Below are 13,071 nucleotides of genomic sequence, written 5' to 3'. Positions count from 1 at the left end.
AAGCACCAACAAAGAACTCTGCTGCGTTGGAATGTTCCGGCAAAATCGACATGAGCAGCACATTATAAAGGCACATAGCATCATCAGTGACATCATTACATATAGTAGAAACCTGCGCGGCTGGTTGGTAAGACCCTATAGATAGGCCGCCTGCTCCATAGGGGTTGCCAGGCCATTGATACCAGCCCCGTCCGTCCATCTTCTTTAACGGGGGTGATGCTGCATTCATCATCGGTCACAAGCTGGGTAATTGGTAAATGTTGGCAAACTAAACAACACTCTATCTATGTAGCAGTGCACCTGGTAAGGGCAGACAGGGGCCCAGCGGAAAACCAAGGTCATACTAACTCACACACTTCACTGGTTGCCAGGCAGGCTGGCACTTCTCCAAGGTGTTCCACCCTCGTTCTGGGCTATCATTTCATCCCTCCCTGTACCTCGCAGCACAAACCATGTGACCCAGAAGTGAAGGTAGGAAAGCTCTGCTTTCTGATCTTTTTGATCGTTCGGGGGTCTAACAGGTTTATGGTCCGGGGTGTGGGGCTGGCTTATACCTTGGAATTCAGGGGTTTTAAGGCTAGGGCATTTGGGTACTATAACATAGATTTGGGACTGGTGGGGGTCGGAGGCCTGTGCCCTAACCCTCATGGGATCATCTTGTAAAAAGCCCTCCTCCCATGGCCTTGCAGGGCACATTCTTCCCAGAGCACAAAGGTTGGCAACATTTTAGAACAATTAAGGGTTTATGGATCGCTATGGCTCTGGCCTTTCTCAACAGTGCCCGGGATACAACCTGGTATTTTCCTCATGTTTGCAGCCTACGCCTGGGATGCTGGCTGTGGCGCTGCGCTTAGGCCTTACTTTCCAATATCCAATATGGCTGCTAATATCTAAGATGGCTTTTGCTCCCGCATGTGCACTTCATTAATAAGTATGCTATAATATGATTGTGTAGAAACCTTTAAGGGTACCCCCTCCTCCCTGGATTCTTACATTACCTTCCACGTTCTTTGCCTTATTCTGAAGTGCTTGGGGGTGTGGAAAGATTGTGTCCCCTTCAGTGGTCGAAGTGTATGAAAAAAAGTAGTGGGACTATGTTCCCTACTGGCCTGCACCGCTCCCCACAGAACCCATCGCCGCGCCCCCTCCCATGCACAATAAAACCCCCCAAAATCATGTGCCTGCTCTTTAAAGAAACATCCTGTACAGTGCACTGAAAGTGGAAGTTTCAACTTCTTCCTACACTTTTATTTTAAAACGAAACCATTCCAGAACGGTTTCTTTTTAAAATAAAAGTATAGGAACGGTAAAACTTTATAAAAATAAGTATAGGAGCACCATTCCCGCCCACTTCGACCACTGGTCCCCTTCCCAAAATTGGCACCTTTCGTTAATTCTACATTAAAAAAAACCCCAATAAGCCCATCCTTATAGCATTCCTCCATAAACCTCTCAGCCTCTAGGTAAGGTGGTGATTCCTCTTTTGGAACCCATGCCTTGCATACGTGACGCAAACTATTGCCAGATTGGACATACTCCTCAGGGTTCCAAACCATATATATATATATATATATATATATATATATATATATATATATATATAGCCCCCATCACCGGCTAAATCCACCCAATGTTCTTTATAATGCTCGGGGTTAGGTGAGGGTGTGGTGGTAGTGCCGGGAGGATGCAAACATTGCTCTATGACCACCATGTGCGGTTTGTTTGGGTCATCCATTTGGACAGCACTGTCTTTTGTACCGCGAGGTGCATTAGAAACCCCAATCAAAACCATCATCATGGCACTGTTAGGTACTGCTTTGGCACAACATCTGTAGTAAAAAAGGTTATTTGCACCCCCTGGGACCAGCCCTGATTGCACTATAACCCCCTACCACCCTCTCACAGGTTCGAAACTATGCGAGTCACAATGTACACAGTCTGGAAGAAACCCACTCACAAGAAGATTTTACACTTGCATTTATTTGCTAATAAGCCAACTAAATCCAAGCAGCAGTTTTCAATAAAATGGGATTAAAATGCAAGCTAAACAATGCAGGTAATTAATTACAGGTGAGATGCAATAATATTCTTACGCACCTCGAGATCGCTGATCTTGGTGCAATCTCATCACATCAAGGACCCAGGCCACCCCAGATCTACACGGAGGCGTGATGTGACAGCAAGAGGCTCTGCCCTTCAGTGCTGGCTGATTTCCGGCGCTGCTTTGCGTGCACGATCCAAACAGCCCAGGACGAGTCCCTCCCTTCCTAGAGCAGGTAAAGGCTTCTTATTAGGTCTTCCTGTCAATCAGTGTGACACACTGGATTTTCTAGAAGTTTCTTAACAGAACCCTCTTTGCGCAAAACATGTTTTCTATAGGAAAGCTTCCACTATCCTTAGTGCTCAGGCCCCCTCCTTTTTTCTTCTGGGAAACTCTCCATGAAATGCGGCCTTATCAGTGCACCTGCTAGCGCGCAGCGCAGTGGAAGGCAGCGCTAGACTAATGTCTGCCCACAGTGGAGCTTCTTGCGAGAAATAGCTGTTTATGAGCTGAAAAACATTTGCAGTTAACCCCTCGCAAGCACAGAAGGGCTCTTAAGCTGGCCATCTATCTACGAGGCACCATTCAGCAGCATTTTGCTACACTCTTTGAATAAGTTCTATGTAGCATTATGTATGTGCAACAAGCCCTCGGCCTAAATATGCAGCATAGGTAGCTCAGTGGGTTAACACCAGTGCTTCACACTACAACACCGGAGTCCCAGTTGGCAGGTGCAGAAAACGACCAACACGAACATAATGACAGGCACCTGTATTTTCACGATCGCCCCCATCCAGGATGGTGCCCAAGCAAAAAAGTTGTGAAACCAGTTATCCTGTTGTATGCCAGCTTCAGTTTGCATTTGCGAGCCGAGGGTGTACAGTGCTCCTATTATTAGTGCCGGGGAGCCGTTTTCTGAGTCGTTTGGAGGCACAGATGTGCAGCAAGAATCATCAACTTCTTTGCAAACTCTCCTTCCATTGCCGTGAGCAGGTGGAGCACATATCTGTTTTGGAGTGTCATCAATCATATGGCACGCATCTCAACCTTGATTGCGTTAAGGCCTTGTTCTGTATCATTCGCCAGCTGTATGACTTTCCACCTAATGATCTGGAGCCATATGGCATTTTCGGCCATCTGGATCCTAGGCAGCAGGAGAGATGCACAAATGTTTATGCTTTGCTGAACAGTCTGTATTCATTGGGTATTTCTTTGAGCATTTCAGAGGAATCTTGGGACAGGTCATTCGACATTCTTCTCCTGCGCAGGTTTTTGTTCTTTTCTTTTTCAGGTAAGATATGGAAAATGGGGGGCTGTGCTGGGCTTCTGTTGGCCCCCCCTGTTGTTGAATTTGGTGTTGGAGTAAGCAAGTCTTTTGATCCCACTGTGAGGTGATCTTCAAGGATCACAAGAAGCATTGAGTGCAGCATGGCCAGTGAGCAGTAGCCCCTCCATGCTGGCGGGAGGTGCAAGAATGCCTACTGTCCACACACCCAGTAGTAGTCCATTACTGCAGCGGTGCCTTTTTTGAGGTTTGGAATGAACAATATATTATTACATCTTTGGTTGGCCCCTAAGAAAACAGTCTCTTCGTTGTAAAAACACAATTCATAAGTCTCTTCCTTTTTCACTTTCACTGTCTTACCCATTGCTTCAATCCATGCCAGTTTTGCAATATGTTTGCTCCAGAATGGTGCAAATGCTTTATTCACCTGTGCCAACATTTCATCTCCGAACCCCAACAGTCCTCTTGCTGCACAGCTCATTGATTTTTTGAGCCACTTGCTTGTTACATATTTCACTCCTTGCAGTTTTAGGTATGATCCTCGCAGACAATGGATGCTCTTGGGATTCTGAGTGTATTGCAGCTGGTCAGGGTCCATTAGTTCTAATCACATACTTTGCACCTGGAAAGTACCTTGCAGCCTACACCGTGCCAGATGTAGTAGGCATTGAGCCTCTAAAATTGGTAATTCTTGTGATATTGATACTTTTGATGCCCCTGACGCATGTGGTATCAATGAACCGACATAACAACTACCATCCATCTTCCTCGTCTGCACCGATCCCATGTCTGCATATCGACTATTTGAGATACTGAATGGTGCACGTCGTCTATTGTATATAGACCAAGTCCACAGTATTCATCATACTTGGATCTTTTAAGTTGCCTCTTTCTACATCTAAACCTATGTCATATACTTTATCAAAATAACTAATATATTAATGTTCAGTGGTACTATTCACAGTTATGTTACTTTTTTTACCTGGTCATTGCCGTTAGAATACGTGGCCACTGTGTAGTGTGTTGGAAAAAATGGGGACACATGTAACATTAGTTTCCGTTGTTACACTCCCCACCCACTTTTATATGTCCACCCCATATAAAAGTACATCCCCAATATATCCCTAATCCAAACATAAACATGGCAAATATTCCAGCAACGTAATGCATAGCACATACATACGAGTAGGAAAACCTTAACATAGTATTATAGAAAGTACTTTTCCTATTTTAAACAGAATTGTTCGAGCTGGTTGGATACATCGCCGAAACCACCTGAAAAAAAAGATGTTATTAAAAAAGGAGGGAGAGATTGAGAGTGAGATAGAGTGAGAAGAGATAGAGAGAGGGAGAAAGAGAGAACAAACAAAGAGTTGAACAAGGAAAGTGATAGAAAAAAGTATGGGGAACTGCAAGAGTGCACTTCCTGTGCAAATGTAATGTGTATCAGCGTTATGTGCAGATTGGGTGGAGATTGTTTCGATGGTGATGCTGTGCAATGTTCTTTTGTAGTTTTAGAGGGAAAATATGGGGCCGGGTGCTGTGAATGTGGGCACTTGAATGGGTTGTCTAATGCTCAGGCTGGGGTGCTTTGCGAACATCTGAGAGGTGTAGCCAGTAAAGTAGTTAATTCACCTTAACTGTAAGTGGAGTGGTGTATACCACTTGGGGAACGGGCCGTTATATCTGGATTCTGACCACCGCTGGACAATGTTTTGAATGTATATCCAGTCTCCTGGAAACAATTGCAGAGGGGGTGACTTTGCCGGCGTGTCCGTTGCAGCGCCGGTAGCTTCTTCTGTCCAGGGTGGCGTAATCTATTGGAAGACACATTTTATGGCCTTTGTTAGGGAGGAGAAATAGCTGCTAAATTCCTCACCCAAAATGGACACTGCCCTGTGAGCGTCTGATGCTTGCCTAACATGAGAGAGTAGAGTATGCATACTGTGCCCTGTTACCACCTCATGGGGTGATAAATGGTGGTCTTTGCAGGGCTCTGTGCACAAACTGAATAATGCAAGTGGTAAACGGTGCACCCTGTTTTTCTTTAATGTGATGCAAAGTTTCAACAGCTTGCTTTTCAATAGGCCGTTGATCCGTTCCACAACGCTGTTGGCCTTGTAGTTGGTAAATGGTGCACTTCTGATGCTTGATGCCCAGTAATGCCGAGATTTCCTTAAAAAGTTAATTACAGAAATGTGTGCCGTTATCTGACCTTAATACATCGCACACGCCCCATCAAGGAAAAACCTCTTACACTCGAAATTTGGCGCTGCACTTAGCATCTGGATCTGCACAAGATCCCACCTCCACCCATCGTGAGAAGGGACATACGACCACAATAAGGTAGCGAGATCCATTGCACCTTTTCCCCATGTCCGCATAATCAATATGCAATTCGCGCAAGGGCCTAGTAGGGCCGGGCAAGGTGCCTCTGATAGTTCTTAATGTGAGCCCTGTATTGTAACTTTGACACGTGGTGCAATGTATGGCCATGTTAGTCAAATTTTCCTGTAGGTTGGGGACAAACCAGTCCTCCTCTATGTCTGCTGCAATTTGCTGTTTAGAAACGTGTGATGGATGATGTAACTGGTCGAATGCGACCATAAATAGCTGATGGGGCATAGCCGCTTTCCCAGAAATCTCTTACCTCCATAACAGATATGTTGATGACTGCTTACACCCTCTTTTTCGCCTTGCGGCGCTTGCCCCTGTAACTCAATTATCTGTGCAATTGGTACTGCATTGGACGGTGTTGGCAACTGTTTGCGTGCCAATACAGGATACTCTGATACCTGTGGCACTGGAAGGTATGCTGATGTTTTTGCCGCCACATCCGTGGTAGCGTTACCAAGGGAAACCTCATCTGTGTTATTAGTGTGGGCAGTACATTTTATGACTGCCAATACAGATGGCTGGATCATCGCATGAATGAGTTTGTCCAATAATGCAGCATGTTGAACGGGTGACCCATCAGCTCTCCTGTACCCCCTCCTTTTCCACTGTGTGAGGCCTGTATGCACTGTGGTGGTGACATATGCTGAGTCTGAGTAAATTGCTTCAATAAGCGCTATATGCTCTGCTGCTTGCGCTGAAAAATGCATTGGTAATCTTTTCTGTATCAGTGTTTCATATATTTGTATTTGTATTTTTTTATTTATTAAGTTTATATAGTGCTTCACTCCAAAACGCTGCACATTTTAACAACAGTATACATATAACAATAACAAGTTAACAGTAACAGTAGAAGCAAATTACAATTTTGAATCAGACCAACAAAACAGTATGTAGAGCAATTAGACAGAAGGGAAGAGGAAGAGTAGTGCAGTAGAACTGGGAGGAAGAGGGAGGGATAGGTAGGAAGAGGGGGAGCAAAACGGAAGGGGTAAATGGGTGAGAATGGGGAGGAGGGGGAAGTGGAGGGAGATGATCATGGGGAAAGAGGGCTAGGGAGGGAGAGGGGGAGTGAGAAGGGGGAGAGGTTTCAAGGTGGGGAATGGAGAAGGAGAGATTTAAGGGAAGTGCGGAATGAGGAAAAGGTAGGAATAGAGCGGATTGAGAGAGGCAAGGAGTTCCAGTGCAGGGGGGCTAGGAGTTAGAAGGAGCGGAAACGGGAGGAGGCACAAGGGGATGGAGGAACAGTGAGAAGGAAGTGGTCAGCTGAGCGAAGGGAGCGAGACCACTCCATCCAACAAGTGGACCACTGCCACCCCTGTGTGCAGCAATCCTGTGTCTTGGTCAATTGTTGCTGACCCATCAACAAAGAGGACCCCCCCGAGTGGTCTGTCATGTGCTTTTGGAATGTCATCTTCCTCTCACTCAAAAGTTACACATTCGTGGCTCGCTAAATCCTTGTCAGAGCACATTCCTGTCAGAAAGGTAGCAGGGTTTACTGTTTTGTATCGCACAATGTGAATGTTTAGGCTAGACAAATTATTCTCATATGCAGACCCACGCTGCGTTGTTGGTATGGCTTTCGAGCACTCTAAAATTGCAAAAACTGCATGCTTGAGGTACAACGTTACGGAGCATCCCATAGTGATAGTAGAACTCTTCTCAATGGCAAGTGCTGCAGCAGCAAGTGCTTGTACACATGCAAATTGGCCCTGCATTACTGAATCTAGTACACCAATATAATAGGCCAATGGCTTGTGGCCCATGGTGCTCTTCTGTGTGAGCACTACAGTCATGAGTTGCCCATTAGAGTGGGAACATAAATAGAACTCTTCATATAGTTTGGGGTTGCTATAACTGGTGCTGTCGATATGACCTTCTTGAGGTCATTAAAATTTATGAACATGTCCTCAGTCCAACCTATTCTGTTCTCACCTTTTTGTGCTTCCTTGAGGGCCGGTAGAAGAGGTCTGGTGTATGATGCATTGTCAAGTATCCATGCCCTGCAATAATTGCAGAGCCACAAGCATTTCCTTCACCGTTCTGGGCTATGGGGTGGTGCGCACAGAGGTGGTGGAATCAGGTATGATTCTTTTGCCATTCACTGAAATCAACTGAACCAGGTACAGTACCTCCTGGAGGAAGTATTGTAATTTAGCTTTATCGACCTTGTATCCCTTACAGGACAAGAACTGTAGGAGTGCTATGGAGTCCTTCCTGCACTTGTGTTCCCTGACACTGCAAAACAAAAGAGGTGATGGTCGGAAGGTTTGGAATTAATCCTAACCTCTGGCATTGCTCTGGGCAACCTTCCAGACCATCGTTCTTCACCTGGCAAGCCATTACAGAAGGGGAAAGACCATATGCAAATCAGTCTTGGTTCCACCCCAGAAGGGGCAGTCCAGCCCGAACTGCTTGGTAACATCCCTTCTGCACGAGACCACAAGCATCCCCAAACTTGCACACTATTAAATCGTCCACATACTGAATAATTGTACTAGGCACCTTAATGTTTCCTAAGTCAGCGTGCAATATCCTGTTGAAGATGCTGGGGCTCTCATGGTACCCATGAGGCAGTCTTGTGTGTTTGAAGCGCATCCCCCCATGCGTAAACGTGGTGTGGTATTATGAGCCAGGGTGTAAGGGAACTGAAAATAAGGTGTTTTAAAGATCTACCACAGTAAAGTGGGTCGTCTCATTGGGGATGTTACAAAGTATTGTCACAGGGTTCAGGACCACTGAAAAGTCTGCCTGTGCAATGCCATTAAGGGGGCGCAAATCCTGAATCATTCTTCAGCTCCCCTTTTGCTTTCTTTATCGGTTATATAGCCGTGTTACATGGGATGTAGATGGCACAATTATCCCCTGATTTAGTTTGGTAACAATAATGTCTCATATCCCCACCTCTGCCTCTCTTGACAAAGGGTACTGTCTTACCCAGGACAGCACAGTGCCTGGCTTGAGTGTTATTCGCACTGGGGTCACTCCTTGTAGGAGGCCCTGGTCATGGGCATTTGTTGTCCATAGCCTTTCAGGGACCTGTTTTAAGAGTCTGTGTCAGCAAAGGGGCGGGAAGGGGCGAGGCTACCAGAGCCTTCAAGGGGCATGGCACTTTTCGATACTGCACCAGAATGTCGCAAGGGAAAGAAATCCCTAGCACAATCTTGCCATCTTCTGGTCGATACTCAAACAAGTCTGTATCAGTAACTTCTCTGAAAGGCACTGTAGGGTCAATACGCAACACTGCACCATTGGCACCCTTCTGAGTCGGTCCCAATTACCACAATCCTTTTAGCTGACACCACCAGGCCCTGTAAATCCAGCAATGGTATTGTGCCTGACACTAATTCAGGTGTTACCACAGGCCAAATAATTAAGTAAAATGTCACTTGCCAACAAGCCTTGCCAATCTGGGGCACTGCCTCAAGAAGTACTGTTATGCCATACACAAAGAAATCGGGGTCGGCGCGAATACCGCAGACCACTGCCTCACCTCCCCTTGCATGTATTATGATCATCGATCTTATGGCAAACATCCCTGGGGTGGCACACACTACTGCGAGGTCTGTGAAGGAGATGGTCATATTCAATTTGCTTAACAGGTCTCGCCCCGACAAATTTATAGGGGAGCTCCCAGAATATAACTGAGGTGCATGCATCATCTTTCCTCCTATTTTGATATCAAGTTCTTATGTGTAGGGAACCGTGGCAGAAGCTCTGTGTGTCAAGAGTTATACCTGATAGCGGGAAGTTTCCCTCACTGATTTAGTGGCACCTGTGTCAACAATGAAGATGCATTGCTTGTTACCTATCTGAGTGACCACCATGGGTTCCTCATCAGGGTGGACGGTCATGGACAGCACTGGGCATGCAAGAGTTCTCTGTGGGCTGTCATAATCATGGTTCATGTTGGAACTGGGGAATGTAAAAGGGTTGTTCCCCACTACATTCACACCTCAGTAGGGCGTGACTATGCCGTTAGGCACTGTGTCATTCTCTGGCATGTTGCTTCCATACATGATATTCTGTTGGGGCATTAGTGGTTGTTTCATCTGGGGGTTCTGCCCTTGCACACCTAGGGGTTGTGGTGGTAGTTGAGTATAGGCTTGATGTATTTCATATGGTATGGAAGGTGGCCTCAGTGTTGGTACCTGTGGTTGGGGTTGCGGCGATGGGCAGTAGTTGTTATATTTGTTATATCCTGCCCCCTGCCTGCTCCTGCAATCTTTTGCATAATGTCCCCATTTCCCACAGCTCCAGCATTGTTAAGGACCCATACCTGCTCCCCGAGGTCCCATACCGCCAAATCCCCCTCTGCCCCCTCTGAACACGCCCCTCCCACACTACTGACCTCTTTGCTGCCCCTCTGGGTAGGGGTGCTGAGGTCCACCTCCCCACTATCCTTGTCCTCCTCCTGGCCAAAACACTGCTATTCTCACATCTGGAGGTGCCGAGGTCTGCTCCGTCACCTCCATTTGCGTGGTTGACGATACAGCCCCTTCAACTGCTATGTTTGCTAGTTTCTTCTGTACTAGTTTCGCTTCCTCAGCCTGCAGTCTTTGGGCCATTTCTTTCTCTCGCTCCTTTATTCTCTTACAATTGTGTATTATTATTGTTTGAATTTCAGCCCTCCCCTTCGTTTCAAAGCCCACTATTTTGTCAAGTGGCATCTGCACTTCCTTGGGTAAACCCCTTTTAATAACGAAATAAAAAAGAGGAACTGATTGGTGCCACTAGTCCCCAGTCTCCGCACGCCACATCTTCTGAGCCTTAATAATATATTGTATACCATCATCCCCCATGGTATACTGCATTATAGACTGAAGGTCTGGTGTGTCGGGGTACTTCGCTGCTGCCATGATATTGTTAAAGGGTGCTCCATCGTGTGTGTCATCGTCCATTTTTATCCTGGATATCCTGCTTTAACCCACACATCTCCCACTTAACCCCCACAATTGCAACAAGCAAGCTTTCCATGTCCCCCGCGGCCAAGGGAATCCCTGCTGTCTGTTTTTCAAATGCGTAAATCAATTTTCCGGCCCCGGAATTAAGGGGCGGTAGCAACTTAATCATATTATTTGTATCCATTTGCGCCCAGGGCACATAGTGTGTCCTGCCTAGGCCTCTATGCAATAACGGCATCTGGGTACCTGTATTCCGTCCTTGTTTACGTCCAACACTTCTCTTTTCCCTTACTAGTGCCACCCGGCCAAACCTATTCCTTAACCATGGTTCGCACAAACTTTCCAACCATGGCGTGACCTCCGGTGCCTGCTGCAAATCACCTTCATCGTCCTCAATCTCATCTACTGTGTCCCATTCGTCTTCCCTGAGCTCTCTGTCTGTGTCCCTATCGGTCCTCACTGTCCTGTACCCCACACTTTCCACTCGCCCATCACCACTTCCCTCTCGATGTGCACATCCTTTATGGCTGTACTATCTAACCGAAACAAAATGTCTCCTGCTCTCTATTCTAACCCACTCCCCTTCTTCCCTCCTCACTCCTGAGTCGCTCTCAGTCGAGCCAATTATACCTGCGTAGCCTACAATGCTTCTTCTAGCTCCTTCTTGGGCGGGATAGCCCTCAGTGTCGATATGTAAGGAGGTGGGGCAGTCACCAGGGTGGGCACGTATGTCATATTTGTGTACCCCGCTGCTGAACGAGTGGTGAGTGGGTAAAGTCCTGTGTGCGGGGTACAGTCCCATTCCCCTGTGCTACCATGAACATTGCATCTAGGGTGGCCCCTTCAGTATTCTGAGTCCCACCCCCATCAGGGTCCTCCACATCTTCTATCATCTTCCACAAATCCAATATCTCTTTTCTCTTTTTGAGTTGTTTACCTTTATATTTAGCAGCTAAAAACATGCTCATATGGTCTAGTATCCCTATTTTGTGGGTGCCCTGCTCTGGCCAACAGCAGGGTATCCCCCTTGTGTCTCTACCACCCACTGTTTGTGATACTTCTCTATTTTATCCCTGTAAAATAGCAATGCACTATACATGTAATCGAATGGCGTCCCCATCCCATCTTTGCAATTTGCACGCTCAAGAAAACCCCCCACCCTTTACAAATAGGTGGCGCGCACACTTGTATCACAATGTCACTACCAGTCCACCGTCCCTGCCTCCCCAGTGCCCCATCACACTTCCTCCTCCCCCCTTTTCACACACACAAACACGCTATCACACTACACTCTCTCAAAACAAAATATCAACACTGGCCCGCTTACGCCTCTTACGCAAAAAATCATAATACACTAAAACAATGAACTAAAATAACACGCTAAAACAACAACCACTACTTCCACCAAGCTCCTAATTTTTCCTGCGCAGTGTGTTTTGGTGAGCCTGAGATTGCCTGGGCTCTTTCTTCTGCTACACGATCCTGCTGGACTCTGTTCTCTATTGCTGTTACTGTTTCCTGGAGGAAGCAGTTCAAAACCCTCAGCACACGCAGAGCACGCAGTTTGCGCAGTGTGTTTTGGTGTGTGGGTGTGAAGGGGCGAGGGTGCCTGACATGGAAGGGTCCTTGTCTAGATCCAGCCCTCGTTGTGATCGTGATCGTCCACCCCCACCTCACACAAGACTGCAGTTACGACGATGGAATTCCGTATCTGCAGTCAAACCATCAGACCCGATTGACACGCTATGTGTAAGTACTAAAAATGCCTCCAACTATGGAAGCAGAAATGACAATGTTGATAATGTTGATGCTGCTAATGTCAATGCCTCTACATGTGTGAAGCACGGAAAGAGTGAGGCACGGAACTCAGTAAACATTTGACTTTTGCGCCTGTGTCGCTCCCACACCCGTGCTCGCATCTGTGCAAAAACACTCCAACTTTTTCAACCCCCCAAACCCCACCCTCAGAGATTCGAACGCGCACCTACCGTCCGCTACACTGTCCTCTCTGTGTGAGGTGGGACGGGGGGCTTCTCACTTGTTTGAGTGGGCTCTTGCCTGCGGGTGTGGCTGTGGCAGACGCAGAGCCGGCGGGCTACGAGCTGTCCTTGGCGCTCGACCTGAGCGAAACATTAGTGCCGACTCTGGCCGAGGACAGCCACCTGGCTGAGGCTGTAGCTGCAGAGGTTTGCTGTGAAATCGCAGCGATGGAGGTGCAGGAAGCCGCCTCTGTTTCCGCTGCTCCGGTGCATGGATCGCTGGTGAGCGGTGGGAGAAAGGGAAGTTGCGGCATGGAGTTCCATGACTTCCCGGCCCCTAATGCTACTAACTCACCCGAAAAAACCCTTAATGAGACTGAAAGTGCCTTTACCCCGGTGCTTGTTGAAAGCATGAACACGAAGGACCTGCTAGCACTGGCGGGTGATACTATAATAGACTCTTTCCTG

This window comes from Ambystoma mexicanum, chromosome 11, assembly GCF_040938575.1.
Source record: "Ambystoma mexicanum isolate Mex_15411 chromosome 11, UKY_AmexF1_1, whole genome shotgun sequence".
NCBI classification, from domain to species: domain Eukaryota; kingdom Metazoa; phylum Chordata; class Amphibia; order Caudata; family Ambystomatidae; genus Ambystoma; species Ambystoma mexicanum.
The sequence above is the reverse complement of the archived record's forward strand: the minus strand, read 5'-3'. Positions refer to the sequence as shown.